Source organism: Sinohyriopsis cumingii, chromosome 1, assembly GCF_028554795.1.
Source record: "Sinohyriopsis cumingii isolate HCF-2022 chromosome 1, ASM2855479v2, whole genome shotgun sequence".
In the NCBI taxonomy this organism is placed as follows: domain Eukaryota; kingdom Metazoa; phylum Mollusca; class Bivalvia; order Unionida; family Unionidae; genus Sinohyriopsis; species Sinohyriopsis cumingii.
Window position 1 is genome coordinate 97,482,225 of NC_142961.1, and position 20,156 is coordinate 97,502,380.

The 20,156-nt window shown below is 41.9% G+C and overlaps 1 protein-coding gene across 2 annotated transcripts in view; it reads right to left on the reverse strand.

The window, feature by feature from the left end:
- Positions 1-20,156, reverse strand: part of LOC149807403 (uncharacterized) — a 74,142-nt gene that overhangs the window by 31,458 nt on the left and 22,528 nt on the right. The gene's annotated exons all lie outside the window — the stretch shown is intronic.

Here is a 20,156-nt window from a genome sequence, read left to right on the forward strand (position 1 = left end):
GTGGTGAAACAAGTGGGTACGAAATCGCAAATCCTCGGGGGTGGTAGGTTTCAAATCGACGAGTAAATAGGCGTGTGGCGTTTGAATGGCATCGTCGTACACCTGAGTCAGCCAAGGTGTTCCTAACTGTTTGGCTAAGACTTGCACTTGCGATTTATCTCGAGGACTTTTAAACAAGACCACGTAATGCGCATTGAGACTGATGGTGCGATGGGCTTTACTTTGTTGAAACAAATTTTGGGTGATGTAAACGACACTGGCATTACGGTGATGCCCTTTGCGCGTGAACCACAGTTTAATTTCTTCTTCGTCTTCTCCTAACATGTCGTCAAAAATGACCAAATGGGTTTGACGGGAGTCAGAGACGATGCCGTCGTCTTCTTTAGGAACGCCTTCTACAAACACGATGGAATCGCCTTGACTTTCTCGCAAGAGGCTGTACGCCGATTGCCACTCTTTGTAACACCACACGATCCGTTGAGGTGGTCGATCGATCAAATGATGTTTATGTTCGATCAAACGTTTGACGAATTCGGTTTTGCCTGAACCGCTAGGTCCAGCAATGAGCATGTTAAAGGGATGGCGAAGTTACAAAGCCTCCCAACTGGCACGATCTAAGTGTTCGTCGATGACTTTGACAGTGGAAGAAGAGGGAGCAGAGACAGCAGAGGTAGCCATAGTGTGAGGAATGTCACTTGTGACACGAAAACAAACAAGACAAGAGTTTATATACTTTTTTCAGAACACGTTTATTGAATGTTTTTTTTCAAACATGAATACGAAAGACAAAAATACATAAAAGCCAAAGGCTTAAGTACAAGAATAAAAGGCACATGATAACCATTAACGTGGAATAAAAACAAGTGTCTGTACAACAACATGTTTTGGGTAATGTTCTAACCAGTTCTATAGTAGGGGTAAGGTCACACAAGTGTCCTCCCGAAAGGGTCTTTCAGGCCTGTCCACGACACTGCCGTCCTGGGTGACGGGTTCTTCTGGCACCGTCACTAACACGGGTTGAAAAGTAACTTTTTTCCTTGAACAACTCTCGTGCATACTGAGCCACTTCTTGGGTCCAAGCCTCAAAATCCCATTCTTTCCAGGCACGGACATCTGTCCAATGGGGGTGTAAATCACAAGCTACACACACATCGTCATACACGTCTTGGGTAGCTAAAGGTTGACGAATCTTTTTTTCCCGTAGAGGTCGAGAAGTATCCAGATGAAACCGCAAGGCTTTGAACAAAAGGAGTTTTTCGTGACCATTTAAGGCCATTGAGGTGGTAAGTACTGATCGTAAAGAGTCCACAAAGAATCGGCTGGTAAACGAAATCTCAGAAAACAAGTCACTAAGACACACACCACTTGTCGACCCCAATTGAATGGATACAGTTCTTGCAATAATCGATGGTAATGATCCACTGTTTGAATATGATCATTGAGTTCCTTCCACGGAATCTGTTCAATCACTTGTGACATAATTCGTGGCATGGCAGCCTGGTTTTATAGTCTCTTTGTTTCAGAAGCAATACAGCTCTCGGTAAATCCTTTCTCTCAACTCCTTAGGCAAGCCCAAAATGTTCTCTTGTAAAGTATCCATAAGTATATACACTGTTTTTGGAATCCTTGGGTGGTGGCCAATAGCCTCGTTTACCTTTGTGCCTGATGTAATATCCACTCATAATCAGTCTTCTTATACTTTGGAACAGAGCATAATTTAAAAACGGTTCAATAACTTTGCGTTTGCGTTTCACTTGTATTTTGATCAGTTCTCGGTAAATGCGTTCTCTCAACTCCACAGGCAAAGCACGAATGTTCTCTAGCAAAGTATCCATGAATAGGTCATACTAAATCCTCTTTGGTCTGACACAAGACATGTACTGTTTGCACAGACATGGTTTCAATTCATTGTCGAATCTAAATCGTTTAGTTACTAATTTACACGTTACAATTCGTTCAGAAGTTTCCTCTTTCACCAAGTTGACATTGTGTTCAAGATGTTGGTAATTCGTTAACTCTTCCTCTGGAATTCGATGCAGTACGTTTACAATGTAGTAGATAGAATCGTCAATACCAAACCATTCCTTTTTAAAACCAGGGGGTCGTTGATCAATGTCTGTCCAATGGAACACTTTCAACTCAATCAGTCCTTGTATAGCATTCAGGTACCAGTGGTTCAAACACCGGTGACGTAACGGATGCAATTGTTCTTTACGTTTCACTTGTATTTTGACCAGCTCTCGGTAAATGCGTTCTCTCAACTCCACAGGCAAAGCACGAATGTTCTCTTGTAAAGTATCCATGAACAGATTATGGTAAGTTACTTCAATGTCTCGGTCCCACTAAGGGTAGGTAATGACAATTCGGTGACCATCGAGCATGTTCTACGTAGGCCGAATCTTGCGGTTCCCAGTAATGAAGTGACACACCGCAACTGAAGCACTTGACTTTATCTCCTTCGCCCAAGTAGAAAAATCCGGCTCTGGCTAATTCTTCGGGGGTCGGTCCTCCCAGATACTTAGGCCATTTTCCTTTGAACGATTGAAGACGGTTTTCAAAGTCGCAGTATTCCGACAAACGCACAGGAAACGAATATTCGTCTTTCACAGGTTCGTTTCGATGAGGGTTGGGTGACATGAACAGGAGTTTGCTCAGGGCTGGATGACATCCGTAGGGGGGTAGACGTGAAGGTGAACATTCCCCTTTAAAACGAAACCCAGTAAAATGTCCAAGAGGACGAGCGGCATCACTTTCGCATCCCTCAGGTTTGACACGCACAGCATCTCTTTCCATAATAGGGGTAGTGACACTAAAGTTCCCATGATGCTTTACGGAATCGCTAAGGTCACAACGTACAGCATCGTACCCATCGCAAGGCTCACAATCGCATTCCACTTCCGAAGCCTCACACTTGAATTGTGCCTTTCTAAACAACTTGTTTTGTGTTTCTCTGAAAGTATTGATCTTGTTCGCTCGGTCTTGGTAGTCCCAATGAACTATCGATCTTGACCATAGCCCCCTTTTTATACTAGTATTAATGCAGTCTCCAGCTTGTACATCTTTCCTTTTTTACGTTTTTTATGTCTTGTTTTGGAAGGTACCGTCTCTAAGGTACCGTCAACATTGTACCGTAGTGTGATGGGTGGAAAGGCCATAGAAAGGTAAGGGCAGTGCGGAGACCATCGAGTATGTTCCAGAATAGCTGAATCTTTATAGATACATAGACCCATTCGCAACTTCAGTCCGCAAGCAAAACACTGTACCTCGTATCCCAATCCTGACTCAGGTCCCAAGTAGACAAACCCTGTTCTAGCTAAAACATGCGAAGAAGGTAATCCTTCCCTATCCGTAGGCCATTTCTGAAACGTGTCCAATCGACGGGCACGATCACAATAGTCAGGTAAGAAGACTGGAAAATGGTAGGGTTTGAACTTGGAGTCCTCATTGGGTTTCTCACTCGATTCTTGCTGTGGCGAAGTCATCTTTCTGGTGGGTGACTATCCTCTTACAACCAATGTTTTATACCAACGTGTCCATACGGCAAAGTAAAGTGGTTGGGTAGTCGCACTCGCTTCTGGTACACGATTTGATAGACTTTTTCCAAGGGTCGACTGACGATGTGGTAAGTGGGTAAACGTACAATCTTGTTCGGTTGATAGGTGGTCACTTTAAAGTTTCCATCCTCTCCCGATTGCAAGGCTTCTTTCAATACCCCAAAGTTGACCACTCGACTGGTACGATAATTCAGAGTCAGTCCTTTCACTTTGCACGTCGTGTGCACTTCTCCTTGTTTGTCCCGGTATTCGTAGCCGTAATTTTTAGGACCGCCACTGACGAAACTTAGAATCTTGTCGTCGGGATGCTCGTCTGTCCAGGCTCCTAAACGGTCTCCTTCGATGTTAGGGTGCTGTTGACTCGGGTGATAGATGTAAATGCAACTGTCCGTGTCAAAGTACAGGACGCGTTCCCCTAACAGTTCTAAAGATTCGTACAATTTTAAACGAGCATGGGCTGTCACGTAAGCCGCAATGATGACATTTCCAAAAGGGTCGTCTTGTACAAAGTCCAGATCTTCTTCGTAATTGACCAAGATCAAATCCTCTCGAACGACGTCCACGTGTTTCATGTATTTGGTTCTGTCGTGAATCATCTGGAAGTAGCGGGAAGGTTCTGTCAAATATTCCGTCTTGGGTAAACACGGTCGTTGTGCCATTTTACCCTACAAGCAATTTAACATCACTTTGGCATACGATCGCCTGCCTTCGTTTTTCTCGATGTGGTCTAAAGAGATGCCTTCTTGTTCATAGTATTTCTCTTTGAATTGTATTTGGTCTTTGGGAGTGTGACACCAGGACGGATAGCCGCTGGCTTCTTGCTTCAGTTTCAAAAAGGCATCCACGTAGTCAGCGAAAATGCCTTTCTGAGTAGGGTCACCCTTGTGGTATTGTTGTGTCTTAGGAAAGTGGCAAATTTCGTACACTTCTAACAGTTGGTATCCCATGTCCAGAGCTTTGAACAATTCTACGCTGACCCAGGTTCCCGTCAAGGCACGTTCTTCCTGGCTGTGATGGCAAGGCTGGTCTTGGTTGCACGTTTCGGCACAAGTACGGCACAAGGGAAACATCAGTTTGCCTTGACAATGGTGAGGTAAGACGGGATGGTATAGGTTCGTGGGAGGCAAAACTTTACACTTGATCAAGCCTTCGTATTGTCGAATGTTTTTCAGGTCGATGTGTTCCGTCAGCAATTGCGGGTGCCCTACAGGAAAGCGACAATATTTGCACACGTAGGGATACAGCGAACACACGTCCAAGTATTTGATTTCTTCTCCTTTCTCTTCGTCGGCTTGGTACAGCAAACAGGTGGCATTGGTCCTTCCTCCGTACAAACTATCCCTCGGGTTCAGCGGGTCCATCAACTGGTAACTTTCCACGAGGCGTTTAAACTCGGGATCGGTTTTCATACGGTGATCGTACTCGTGTTCCCACATTTCCACCACTTGGTATCCTTGCTGTTCTAACTTTAGGCGTCGCTGACAAGTGTCCTGGTACAAGTCTTCCATGGTTCGTTGCAAAAACTGATTTTTAGTGCTACGGTCAGGGTAACGGACGGGACATCCGTGAAATAAGCAACCGTTAAACTCGTACACGATCTTGGGGTTTTCTAAGTCCCAGCCATCGACCGAATACATTCCGATGGTCTTTTCGCCCCTTCCGTTGCGGGCATGCTGAATCCACTTGTCTTCCTTGTCGCACAAGTAATGTAACCAACGTAGGGCTTTGACCGAGTACTGACGTTTGACAAAGTTGGTCGTTTGAGGACTGATGACAGCCACGGTGTTTTCAGGCATGAATCGTTGTCGATACACTAAGGAACACGCTTTGGCAATGGTGCAAGCTTCTTTCAAAGGATCGACCCCTCCGTGTTCCATGAACAGTTCTCGAAATTTTCCACAGCAACGCCGTAAAATGTCCACGTCGGAACGACAATACTTTAGCATTTCTTCCTGAAAGTTGAAAGGGTCTGAGGCGTGAGCCTGGTACCAAGCGTAGAAAGCTTCTCGTTGTTCGGTACGCATGTTGTCGGGGTCGTAATAGTGAGCCTCATGTAAATGGGGTAGAACGGCATGTTGATTGGCTTCCGTATTGAGAAAGTGTGGAAAGTACCCTTTAGCCATTTCTGTCATTCCAAACGTTTTAGGCATTCGACTCAAAGGCATGGCCAAATAGCTCATCGAATCTTTAAACTGTACTTGTCCCACTTGCATGAAAATGATTTTGGCTCCGTTCAAAGTCACTTTAGGACGCTCGGTGCCTTGTTCCGTATAGTATCTGAGAAGAAACTGTCCATCGTATCCGGAGAAATTGTGAGCCATCACCGTGGCATGACGATGACAATCTCTGTAACGTTCGATGTCCTCTTGGCTCCACGTCTTGTTGATGGGGTCTAAGACCCATTGGGGAAAATCGGCTAACGTGTTCGGTCCCCGAAAGATTTTTTCACGCCCTCCAGGAATCTTGCTGCAGTGAGGGCAATGACTGAAGATAGGTTCTTGAATACACTTCTCGCACGCTCGATGAGCCACGCAGAAATTAGGAATGTGAATGCCGGTCTCTTGCATGCATTCGAAATCGAAAAAGATGAAATTGCCTTTCTTCTTGTGACCGTCCTCTTTCTCTGGTGGGGGTTGGTATTTTTGCACGTAGCATTGGTGTTCCAAGTCCACGATGTGGTGACAAATGTGACATTTTTTCTTTCCTTGACATACGTGTACCTTGGCATTATTGGTACGTAGGCCTTGACCACAGGTAGGGCACATTCTCAGGAGTTGACAAGCACATATCTTCTGTGAACCTTGCGTCTTCAAATGTTGTTGGTAACAGGTAGGGCTGACAAACGTGCGCAGACAAGTTGAACAAGGCACTGGTTCTTCGCTCAGACAGGGTGGAGAGGCCAAACATCCTGGGCATTTCATTCCACAATGCTTGTGTTGCTCTCGATTGTTATAACCATAATCACATTTCTCACAGTAATATCTGTATCCCAGGAATCCGGTGATGGTGGTAATGGTATCGAAATGGTCATCGTGATAATAAACATGAATGTATTTTCCGTCCTTAAAATCTTGGCCTCGAAACAACAGAGGCCCCCGCATTTCTTGAGGGTGCACTTTCAAGGTGTATCGTGGAGCTAGGACATCTTGCAATTTTTGCATCTCAGGAATGCCACAGGGTGTGTCTTTGGACAGACCGGCTTGTTGCAACAGGAGTTCTGCTTCATTTCGTTGTTTGGCTCGATCGGAACGTTGAATAGTGTTCCAGGTTCTTTTCCATTCTACCGTGTCGTTCTTATTGGCATAGGTTCGTCCCACCACGATGGCACGGGCTAAACACATCTGGTCATGAGTGTTGTTAATTCGGACGAGACTCTCTTTGGTTTTGCGAAGGTCGTCCACCAATAACATCTTTTTGCCTCCAGTCCCTTGAGGAGGAGAGACGTGGGTCATGTCCAGTGTGGCTTTTCCATCGGTGATGTCAAACTGGTCATTAGATTGTTGTACGTGTTGAATCTTGTCCATGACTTTGGAAGCGGTCAATTCTGCAGGGGTGCTAAACTCGATCCAAAAAGGGGATTTCAAACCGTCGTGTTGTATGGAAAGTCTCAAGCGATCGTCTTCTTTGGGTTGACATTGTCGCTTCAGTGCAGTGAGCAAAGAATCCCACACCCCAGTGATAAACACTTCTGCTTTCTCTAACGGCACTTCAGCCTTGAAATCTTTAAACTTCACCGTGTATTTGTAAGCCGTGGTTCTAAATTTTCTAGAGGAGCGCTTTTCCGTCTCTCGAATGGAATAGTATTTTTCAGGGTTGACTAAGGGTGGTGAACTTGGTTTAGAGGGTTCAGATTCTGGTTCACTCATGTCCTCTTCAAAATCACTGGCATGAATTTGTACCAAGATTTCAGCCCTGGTACGAGGCGATAGATCACGTTTCTGCCTCTTACTTTCTTCTTCTTCTTCTTCTTCTCGAATGAATAGGATCGTTTCATCTTGAGTGAAAAACGTCAAATGACTCAAGTTTAAACACCATAGACTAATTTATAGTCATGGCAGACCAGCGTATATAAAAGGGTGTGTGTCTTGTCCTTTCACTATTCATTTCACTCTCAAGCCGAGCACAACGATGGAAGAGACTAACCAAATCGAACGTTTCGTCAGAGCTTTGCGAGGGGTCATTAGAAAATTCTCTTCAGACCAGCCCACGGACTACTCTCCTTCCTTTCGAGATAAAAGTCAAGATACTTGCTATATCTGTCAGAAGAAAGGGCATTGGTCTTCAGAGTGTCCAGACCGTCAAAAAAGAACAAAAACAGGGGCTAAAAAAGACAAAAGTCAAGATACCTGTTATTATTGTAAAGAAAAAGGACATTGGTCTCCAGATTGCCCAAAAAAGAAACAAGAGGAGTCAGAAGAAAAGAGAAATTCTTCAGAAGAAGAGAGGGATTCTTCGGAAGAAGAGAGGGATTTTTCAGAGGAAGAAAGCAGACAGGTGAAGAAAAAGAAACAGGAGAAGAAAAGAAGAAGGGAAGAAAGTAAGGAGGAAGAAGAGGAAAAGAGTGTGACGGTGAAGAAATTCAAAAAACAGAGAGAGACTAAATAAGGAGAAAGAAGAAGTCAATGAACTTTTTATTAAAGTGTTCTCTTGTGAATTGTGAATTGTATTGTAACAATGGATAAAAGAATAAATTAATGATATAAGGTAAGTGTCTTTGAGTTTTGATTTTAAAAGAAGAACGTACACTCACGCACTCATACAAAGACACGTACTATAGGGGGTAAAATGGGTTGGTTTATTTTTTTTTTTTTTTGAGTTATTGGCAAATTGAAAGGCTATCTCTTTTCGAGAAATGTGGGTGGCCCTGAAAAGGGCCTTTTTATTTTGGTGTAGGGGTGAGTTTAAGCAATCAACTTTAACTGCCTTAAGACTTTGCCACGGCCAAGGCCTACTTCTGGACTGCGTAATGTTGATGATTGGGTTGAAATCACTAAGGGTGGTACGGTAGGCTTAGTCACAGGGTTAACGTGTTTAGCTCGGGAAGGTCGTATTCTCTTCGGTCGTAATAAAGAAGTCTGATACATTTGTTTCAGACTTCTTAATTCCGCTAAAATGTCCAACAGTACCGTGACCGTTTGATTTTCACCCTCTTGTTTCTTTGCTGCTGCTACTTCTTCTTGCTGTTGTTGCTGTTGTTTTTTTCTTACCTCTTCTTCTTGCTGTTGTTGCTGTAGGAGAAAAGCTTGTTCCGCTTCCTTTTGTCGTTGTATAAATTTCTCCAATTCTTCTTTCTGTCTCTGTCTAAAATTCTCCACTTGCGGTAATGACGAAGGTAACGAAGGTTCCGGAACAAATTCTTGCGAGGAGAGAAAATCCACAAAATCCCAATTCACCTCTTCTGAAAGTAAGTCCGGGTTCCCTTGGGCAGTCTCCCCTGTTGGTGCACCCCAATGGATCGTTTTCTGAATTTCCGTCATGTTGAATTACTGTCGCATAGATTGACTGCACACAAGCGCTAGCGAATCTATATAGACCAACTGACGTCACAGACTACTCTCTTCGGATTGGATGCGGGCTGACTGAATTTTGTAACGCGTGTTTGGATTGGTGAATGAACTCAATCCGTTTCAATCCTTCCTCTATCTATAAATAAGCGCAGTTCACTGCATTGATTCACCTGTTCTCGTCGCTTCAAGATGTGGACCACAGTCGAATCATCCACCCTTGTGTCTTCCATGATGTTTAGGACGGACATGCTCATGTATGTCCGATCCAAGTGGACCGTTGTCCACAGGACAAACACCAGTCTGTGGATACGTAGGATCTACGTAGAAAGACAAGGATGCCTCAAAAGAGTGCTGATTTACGGGCCAACAGTGAGACGCAGCCTAAGGACAAGAAGAAGACCAATGCGGTGCCCTTTATGTTAATGGATACATTAACATAAACCCAAAGGCCCTTTTCAGGGCCACCCATATTTCTCGAAAAGAGAATGACTTTTCAATTGCCTACCCCTTTTTTTAAAAATTTTTTTTAAAAAAAAAAAAAAAAATCCCATGTTCAATTCCCCTTGTCCCAAGACAAGCCCAAACTCTATTCCCCCATGTTAATTTCCCTTGTCGCTAAACAGACCCACACTATAGTTCCATGTTAAATTCCCCTTGTCGGTAAAAGTGACCCACGATTTATTCCCATGTTAATTCCCCTTGTACGTAAAGTGGCCCACGATTTTTCGCCATGTTAAATTTCCATTGTACGTAAAGTGGCCGGGGGAGGGGTCTGTAATGCTAATTCCCATTGTACGTAAAGTGGCCCCTTTCACTAATATTATATCTCTGTTCTGCATATGTAATAATTCCAGTGCTTTGCAGGATTATGCTGAGTTTATTCTAAATCTTTGGTGTCGTTAACACTCGCGCAAACAGTTCAAACTGATGCTTGGATTTGCGACAAGCACGGAATTCCGAAATAAAGACCCATACGATAATCACAATGATCGCAAACTTGATCTCATATGTGAGTCGAAGATGTTATTTAGTTATCTGTATACAATTTAAAAGTTATACAGTTCGAATTATGATCACTGTAGTTGGATTGATTTTAAAGATATATTATAAACTTAAATGTTGCATTATAGCTACTATTGACATGATCTACTGTAATGTGCACCAAATATCATTTATTTACTTTTTTAATAACTCTTTCTCATTTAAATAACTTCAGAGGAAGTCAAAGCAGATACTTAACTGATAATCTAAAATATGACTAAGACATTAGTCTGCTCTGATGCTATATAGATTAAGCTGTTTTTCACACCTGCATTTAAACATACCGCAAGAGAACGTCCTGACCCACTAGTCTAATAATTCAAGTCTCAAAAATCTTTTATACATATGATCTCAAATTCAATGCAAGACATAACATAGTGATGCGATTGGACTGTCGCACGACACCGATATTCAGACATAGAACGTGTTGCGCTACGTTTCCAGATTTATCTTTGGTGAGTGCGCAAGAAGAAGCACAGAAGTTTTTCGACTCTATCGAGATGACACTGTTTGAGACTCCAGTAATGCTTTAGGAAACCAATTTTTCCTAGTAAAATAGATTTCCTCGAGAATACTTGACCAATCATAATGCCTTAGGAGAACTAATACTATTCTCGCCAGTCCACCCCTCTCAAATACTACTTTAAGCTAAAGTAAGTTAAAAGTTGTCTGCTGACCAATGTGGTGGTCGGTCAGAGTGATCTCCCCTTAGGTATAAGACTTGGCGCCAAAGGCTAAGAAACTATCAATTACTACTGAAGCGGAAGGCAAGATCTCTATAGATGTACGAGCGGGGAGGCTGGGATGGTTATTTGTGTTATGACTGGGTAGGTATTCTCGAAGAAGCATTTTACGAGGAAAAAATAGGTTTCTTCTTTGAATACGTTGCTAAATCTTAATACCTTAGGAGAATTGGTAAGAGGTGGAGGCATATCACTTTACCCTGGAGATACTATGTCCGGTCACCTAAGGTATTTGAGACAGATTCTAGGTTCCCCGACTGGAGTGGACTCCATCTGTCGGGGAGCGGCTTCAAAAGGGAAATATCCCCCCCCCGCAAGTCCAGCGGAAGTCGTGACGCCGCGTCTTAAGAAGCTGTCGATGATTTGGAAGGGTGACCTATTGAGCTGCTAATACAGGTCCTGCCAGACTGAACTTGGCCCTCTGTGATTACAGATCTCGGAGATAACAGCTAGAGAATATGGACTCCGATCTCCATCCCATAGCCTGAATGATGTTGGTTAGCGAACAGTTCCGGTCCGATGCTAACTTGGTGGCTGCTGTTCGAACCTCGTGAGCCGAAGTGCGTAATAAGTTCAATTAGCTAGGGTTATTTCCCTATATGCTGAGCGAATAACACCCTTTATCTAGGAGGTGATAATCTGTTCTGATTGATACACATGTCCTTTTGTGGGAAGTAGAAAGAGGCGTGATCTCCCTCAACACAACGGCTTTGTTCTTATTAAAGTATCTCTGAATGTCCGGACTGGGTCCTGTAGATGACCTTCATTTAATGTGTCCAGATGAGACAGAGAGTTCATGACAAACGTTTAGTTATCCGTCAAAGGGAGACGGTTCTCGGCGAAGAGAGGATGCCGTCATGAATAATACTGACCCGTCTTGTCAGAAGTTGCATGTAATTCGGGTCTGCTGATAGGGCACGTTTTTCGCGCATTCTGCCTGCAGTGACTAACGTTATGAGGAAGCACGTCTTGCAGGAAAATGAGCACTAGAGATGCCCTCGAAAATTGTTCAAAATGTGTCTTATTCAGCCAGGTTAATACCCAAGATATGTTCCGCTTTGGGCATAGGGTCAACTTATTTGGCCGTGTATACACTAAGTTGGCGAGAAGGTCGGATAAGTCTTGGGTCTGTCCGATATACGCTCTCGCATGATGACGTCATATGTCGGCGATCGTGGAAAGTTAACCTTTGATTATACTCGGTGCTAGCTTGCTCTCTTTGAAGAATCAGATGAGGAACTTAGCTATTTGGAGAGGCAAGATATGCTCGGTTGCACACCACAGGATGAAACTGTGACATTTGACTTCATATGTCTCAGAGCGGTGGGCCATTGCGCCTGAGAAATCTGTGTACGACTGGTTACGAAAATTGTTTAAGTTTGAGTGCCTGTTTATCCAGACGTACAGGTAGGTTCTTGAGCCCCGGACAAGGATGAAACAACTGCCGTCTTGGTTGTTTGAGAAGATGAAGGAAAATCTGAGTTTTTCTCGGGGGTTTCCAATGCAAGATTGACGAGGTCGTTGACCCACAACTCCTTCCATCGGAGTGGTGTCATAAGGATGAGTCGATAGGATGATTCCTTTGCATTCTGTACCAATTTTGGAATCCAAGGTGTTGGAGGGTATGTGTATGCGTTCCGGTTGGTCCAATTCAACGATAGGGCGTCGACTGCCCATGCGGTTGAGTCCGGGACTGGAGAGACGAAGGATGAGAGTTTGGCATTCCACCTTGTCACAAACATGCCACCCATTGGTAGATCTCATCGCGTACCGATCTGAGTGAGAACCGAGGGACGGAGAGACAATTCCTTCTGCACTAGTTGATTGTTCCGTGACAAAGAGTAGGCTTGTACTTTGAGGCGTCCCGAGATATGGCGAACATCTATGTGGTTTTGTGGATGACAGCACCACTTTAGAAAGTCCCACACCATGACGCAACGGCCTGGGGACTGGAAGCTACAGTGTTGTTGGAGATTAATCACCGTATTAGGATTCGGTTCCTCCTTTTCGTTTGAGAAAAGTCACCACTGTAGAGTTGTCAGACAAAATGAGAACACCGTTGCCAAGCAAATAATCCTGCACGAGTGAAGGACTTTTACAATGGCCGTCCCATCTAGAATTATTGATGTAAAGATGTCATTCCTGGGGAGAGAATTCATCGCTGGAGTCCCGAAAGGATGGTAGTAGGTGGGCTCCCCAGCATTCCGTACTTGCATCGTACAGACTATAATCTCAAGCGGGTGGACGTGCAGCTGTATACCCGCCGTAATCCAAGTTAGGTTGCTCCCAGTTTCTCAGATGGTGCTCAACTGAGTGTCAATAGTGGGAAGATGGTCCAGTGGGCAAACGTGAGAACTCCATTCCGGCAGAGAAAATAGTAGCAATGCAGTAGAATTCGACCTAGGACCATGAGATCCGCTGACACATTGAGCAAGCCTAGTAGGCGAAGGGATTCCCGTGCGGATAGAATTTCCTAGAAAGTAAGGTGCAACAACTGGTCGTTTCAATGCACGATCCAAAGGGAGACGAAATATGTTGCCTGTGTATTGAACTGCATACCTAGGAGAAAAAATTGTTGAGAAAGTACCAGGTCAGGATTTTTCTTGTAGATGTCCAGTTTTGAAACAAGGGTTGTCATGTCTTGTTAGAGTAAACTCGCTGATGTTGCTGCAGGATGTTATCCAGATAACTTGATGTTGCCGACACAGAAATGGTCCGGACAAGCACCAAATACTCGATTCGTGAGACGAGTGAAGACCCAGGGGTTGACGTTGAGCCCCATTTGGAGTGTCATGAAATGGTATACGATGTTGTAGGCAATTAGCAGGAACACCCTGGGAGCCTTGTGAATATAGATATGAATGTATGCGCCGTCTAAGTCCACAGTGATGGCAAAGTCTCCATTTTGGATCACATTCGAAATATGCTGTGATGTTTCCTGTGGGAACCAAGATGCGTTGATGAATTGATTGAGGGCGCTTAGGCCGATGACCAGAGGTAGAGCGTCGTTTGCCGTTGGACTAAGAAAGGGCGTGGAACGAACGATAGAACCCCCTCGGTGTTATATCCGTTTGGTATCGAAAAAATGACTTTTAATGGGTGGAGTTTCGATAAGACAGCTTTCAAAGGTTTGTGTCCTGTGGCTGACCGCTGGGTCTGTTTATTGCTTTCCTGTACTATCCCTATATCAAGGAAGTGGTTGTGGGATGAAGGGAAATACGTCTCCTTGATGGCTTGTTTGACGACGTCATCCATTGGGACGTTAAGCAGACGGTTAGAGGATAAAGCCTGGTATCTTAGCTTGGCCGTATAGTGGTCTTTCAGGTACGTGCAGGCTGTGGGCACTTAGCTGTGTTCCGCCCATTGGACTGGTAGCTGCGGTTACGGCATTGGCTAACGTTTGTTGAGCGGCTCCTCTCCGTACTCTGGCTATTCTTGCGACTGACTGCCTTGCATTCCCGGTTATTAAGGAGACCTAAATTTAAAAATAATATATATATTAAAACACATAAATTTTTAACTTGCATAGTAAAGTAGCTGTATGTTTTCATTTGTTATATGGCAAGATAATACGACAAATATGTCTGACATTTCAGTAATAGTATTATTTGCATGTAGGCAATTGATAACTTGAAAGTATTTAGCGTGGGGTCCTTGAAAGTGCGGGGCTCGTAGCATAAGCTACTTTTGCTACTAGAATAATCCAGCACTGCATTGAGGTATTCGGAGTGGGAGAAGATAAGCTATGGAAGATGGAAGATAGCCAGAGAGAACGAAAGTCCAACATAGAAGTCACGCCAACGCTACTGATCACTTATTGCCAAGCTTCACCAAAGGCCATCCGATCCATACGTATGGAGTGTGGCTGTGTCATCCCCAACGCGGAGAAATCACTGTCAACTGCTGTGGTTCCGAAGAAAAGAGTGGTTTGCGGGAAAAGGTAGAAACGCCGATGAACAACTGATGATGGCGGCGGGTCAGAACGTCTGCAACTCTCCCAGACTGCGGTAGTAATTGAAGTCGGACTCGTCCGTTGCGTTGTAAGATCAAGAACATGTTGGAACGCAGGTCCAGGTTGTTGATGAAGTGGGAGGAGGAGGTCAAAACTCCGGGGACAGAAAACACCCTCAACGGAGGCTCGGAAGCCTGATTCTTCCCAAGCCATCGAATATTGTAGAAAGGAATACAGTACTGGAGAACAAGCAACATCATTTTCGTTGTGTGAGGTGAGGTTAAGGTCTCTTGTAACACTTAGGGCCAAGCTGGCTAAGAGTGATTAGGTATGTCGCTCAATAAACTTGTAGAACGTCCTGAATTAGAAACCATGACTTCAAGACAGTCGCTGAGTAAAGGGCCTCTTCTCGTTGCAGAGTGTAGACACATTGGGAAGCGACGTCTGTTGATGCGTGAATAATTATTTGTGTCATCATACTGAATGTATGGCTCGTGGTGTTATGGGGGTTAGACTGGTCCCTGTACATGTCTGCAAAAGTCGCGTTCGACGTACTGGAATCCCGGCTGTTATTGATTGACCCCGTAATAATGATGTTTGTTTCTTCCTGATCTCTTGTATATGGCCTTTGCCGGTCGAAACGGAAATAGGCCATCCGTATGAAGAATATCGTTATGACTTCAGTTGGGACGGGTTATGGAATATTTGGTCCATGTAACCTGTCCGTCCGTGTGTTTGTTGAATGAGAGTGGTCTTGGCTGTTTGTTAGCTTCATCCCTCGTTGTTCCGCGAGAGGAATCAAGTCGAACCTCGAGGAAGCAATGTAGAGGAGTTTAAAAATGCTGAGTTCTGTGGTGGTGACGTGGGTGCCGAAAACGTTATAAATTATGTCAATGTCCGGCGCTTCGTGGCTGAAGGATAAGTTGAATATCTCCCTTGACCCCATAAAATTACACACTGAGGAGAAGTCAGCACGCAGACTGTTGATGTCTTCTTCCTGAGCTGTGTGTTGTTTGGGCTTTGCCTTATAGTTTTAATCTGTAAGACAAAATAGAACAAAACGTATTTAAACTGTAGTCCTGCACCTGTCTTTAGAACGCAATGTCTGTGCAGAGCTAAACCATTAAAAGGGTGATCCAGAAAGAAATCAACCTAACCGACCACCACATAGGTCAGCAGACAACTTTTAGCTCCCTTTAGCTATAAGTAGTATCTTGGAGGGGTGGATTTGCATGTAGTAGTAGTTCTCATAAGTTACTATGCTTGGATAACAAATTTGAAGAATAAATTAAATGTACGAACAGTCCAGCAGTATCTGTGAACTATCAATGTTAGACTCAGAAACACTGGCAACTTTCAGCTCTTCGGAGAAAGTGTTCTCAGTTACGTATTATTGACACATTCAGATCCGTACGATATTGGAGTCCTTTTAAACTGCAGATGTGAAAGTCTGTTTCCAAACGTTTTGTTTTTTTAAAAAACAAAAAGACTGCTGGACCTTTGATATAATTAAAATGATTATCGAAGCCTTCTTTCGGCAGGAGCAGGTGCACACATATAAATCAAGCGTTGTTTCTTGGTTTCTTGCGGAGTTGATATGTATTACATATATGTTTCGATTCACAAAATATTTTTACTTCCTACATAATATAACGTGCACTTGGGAATGAATTATGGTGTAAATAGTTTTATATTCATTATCGTGAGCAACTTTGAAGGTAGTATGGCGTGTTTTGCATGTCATACTCTATTATACAGATAGCACACAACTCTGAAGACGCATTTTTAACTTTATCTGCTCTCCTAAATAGATAGTACACAACTTTGAGGTACCCTGATATGTGTTGCCTTACATGTTGTATTAGCTCACACTTCTGAAGATACCCTGACAGGTTTTGCCTAACATGCTTTCCTAAATATAAATGACACACCTTTCAAGTACTTTATCATGTCTTGTCTTACTTGTTCTATCAAACAGACAGAACACGACCTTGAAGGTACTCCAGAATTCTTGCTTTATATACTCTCCTGAATAAATAGAACACGACCATGAAGGTACCCTGGCATAACTTGCCTTGCACTCTCTCTTCAATAAATATCACACAAGTCTGAAGGTATCCTGGAATGTTTTGCCTTATCTGCTCTCCTAAATAGATAACACACAACTTTGAAGGTACCCTGGCATTGTTTGCCCTACATACTCTCCTAAACAGATGGCACATGACTTTGACGGCACTCTGCCATGTCTTGCTTTACCTGCTCTCCTAAATGTGTAAAGGTAATATGTATCTCAAAGTTTTAAAAGTGTTAGAAATTACTAAACTTTAAAACATTTGCTAACGGGAGAACAAAATCATCGTTATAACTGTGTATCTTATATGTTCATTAAGTGGAAGCGTGCATACCAGTGTTTTCTAAGCACAAAATATTCTGAAAAATTCTACAACTTCTGCGATTTTCTAAAATTTCTTACAGTTTCTAAAGAGAATAAACTTTGGAAATGACAAAATTTATTTAAAATTCACAGTTTATCCTAGAACTGTTCGTTAAATCTTCTGTGAACATACAAAAACTTTCATTTGTATGGGAAGAATACCAGACATTCATCATTGATCAGTGTTTTACTTGTCTTAGGTGTGTGATTTAACATATCTTGGGTACGTTATTCTACGCGACTTAGGTACGTTATTTTACCCTATATTAGGTACATTATTTACATATCTCAGGTATGCTGTCTTACATTTCTAAGGTACGTTATTTTATATGTATAAAGTACGTTGTTTTACATGTATTAGGTATATTATTTTACAATTCTTCGATACGTTTATTTTTACATTTCTTAGATATGATATTTTATATGCATAAGGTACGTTATTTGACATGTATTAGGTACAGTATTTTTCAAATCTTGGGTACGTTATTTTACATCTCTTAGGTAAGTTATTTTATTTATATAAGGTAAGTTTTTTTACATGTATTTGGTGTATTATTTTACAAATCTTAGGTACGTTATTTTATATGTATAAGGTACGTTATTTTATATGCATTATGTATATTATTTTACAAATCTTAGGTACGATATTTTATATGTATAAGGTACGTTATTTTACATGTCTTAGGTATGTTATTTACATGTCTTAGGTATGTTATTTTACATGTCTTAGGTATGTTATTTTACTTGTCTTAGGTATGTTATTTACATGTCTTAGGTATGTTATTTACATGTCTTAGGTATGTTATTTTACATGTCTTAGGTATGTTATTTACATGTCTTAGGTATGTTATTTTCATGTCTTAGGTATGTTATTTTACATCTCTTAGGTATGTTATTTTACATGTCTTAGGTATGCTATTTACATGTCTTAGGTATGTTATTTACATGTCTTAGGTATGTTATTTATATGTCTTAGGTGTGTTATTTTACATGTCTTAGGTATGTTATTTACATGTCTTCGGTATGCTATTTTATGCTATTTTGTAACAAGAGTCACCTGATGTATTAATGTTGATGTAAAATATAAGACTTCTTTTCAGAAGTTATAAAGCAAATTACACCCTCATCATGGTGGTCCTACGCGAACCTCTCAGTATTTAAAGCGAACTGTACAAAATTCTAAGCCAGAGTCAATCATAGCTGTTTTCTGACGATGCGTCTCCACGAGAGTGTACATGAAGACCTCTATGTGACCTTTTGACCATTTGATACGTAGATCGTTTGGGACATGACATTTTTCTTGCTGAATGTTCTTGCGAAATTTATTGATAATATGTATGTATGTATGTATGTATGTATGTATGTATGTATGTATATATTGCGCTGATGTTGCAGGTATGCTCCAAATGAGATATTATCAACATAATCTTGAAGAAGAAAGGAATTTCTCCAACGCGCTGATATTTTACATTATATATTAAAAGGTAATATCATTCCGAATTTTTAAACTTTAAAATACACAATATACCACGGAATGTCCACAGTATACCATGGAATATCCACAGTATACCATAGAATATACACTAAATATCATGGAATATACGCAATATACCATGGAACATACGCTAGATACAATGGAATATATGCTAGATAATATGGAATATATACTAAATGCCACGGAATATACACTTTATACCATGGAATATACACTATATCCCCAAATAATTTCTATACCATAGAATATACGCTAGATACCAAGGATTTTATATGCCATGGAATATACACAATATACCAAAGAATATATGCTTAATGGAATATATGCTCTATACCATAGAACATACGCTAGATACCATGGAATATACGCTAGATACCAATAATTTTATGTGCCATTAAATATACGCTAGATACCAAAGATTTTATATACCATGGAATATACACTATATACCATGGAAAATACACTATATACCATGGAATATACACTACATACCAAGGAACCTATATACCATGGAATATACGCTAGATACCAGGGATTTTATATACCACAGAATATACACACTCGAATTACAGGTAAAAATAAAATAGGTATTTGGACGCAGAATTTACAGACAAGGCAAAAACGAAAGTGATGTATTACATTTTGAACTGTAAAAGAAAAATAAATGTGGGTCTATATAATAATGACAGGTATTAAAATCGAGATCAAGAAAGTCTATTTGGCGTATGTGTTTATTTTTTCAAGAAGAATACCATTTCATAAATGAAAAAATTCCCAGTTTGACATTCGTGTACTGCTAGTACATAAATAAGAAGACCTAATCACGCGTGTACTGCAAACCAATCAGTAATAAGACCATATCACTCGTGTACTGCAAACCAATCAGTAATAAGACCATACCACTCGTGCACTGCAAACCAATCAGTAATAAGACCATATCACTCGTGTACTGCAAGCACAAGAATAATAAGACCATATCACTCGTGTACTGCAAGCACATAACTAAGACCATATCACTCGTGTACTGCAAGCACATCAATAATAAGACCATATCACGCGTGTACTGCAAGCACATCAATAATAAGATCATATCACGAAGATACACAGAATATAGTACACGTATCCAACAATCAAAGTTCTGTTAAGATGTTTGACCGGCAAACTTGACGCTATCGCTCACGTAGCTATACACAGTGCCGGATTATACGCTGTGGATGCCCTTAGGACCTTAGGCAGTTGAAATCTTTACCCTCACCCCCCTCGCAAATTAACTCCTAATACGTTTTATCAGTATTAATTTGATCCGTTGTCGCGGGGCCCCTAGGCCGGTGCCTGCTCTGCCTATATGTTAATCCGGCACTGGCTATACATCTCATTCATAGAACATAGGCCTTCGTTAGCATTCACGTTTGGAACTAAGAGTTTAAATC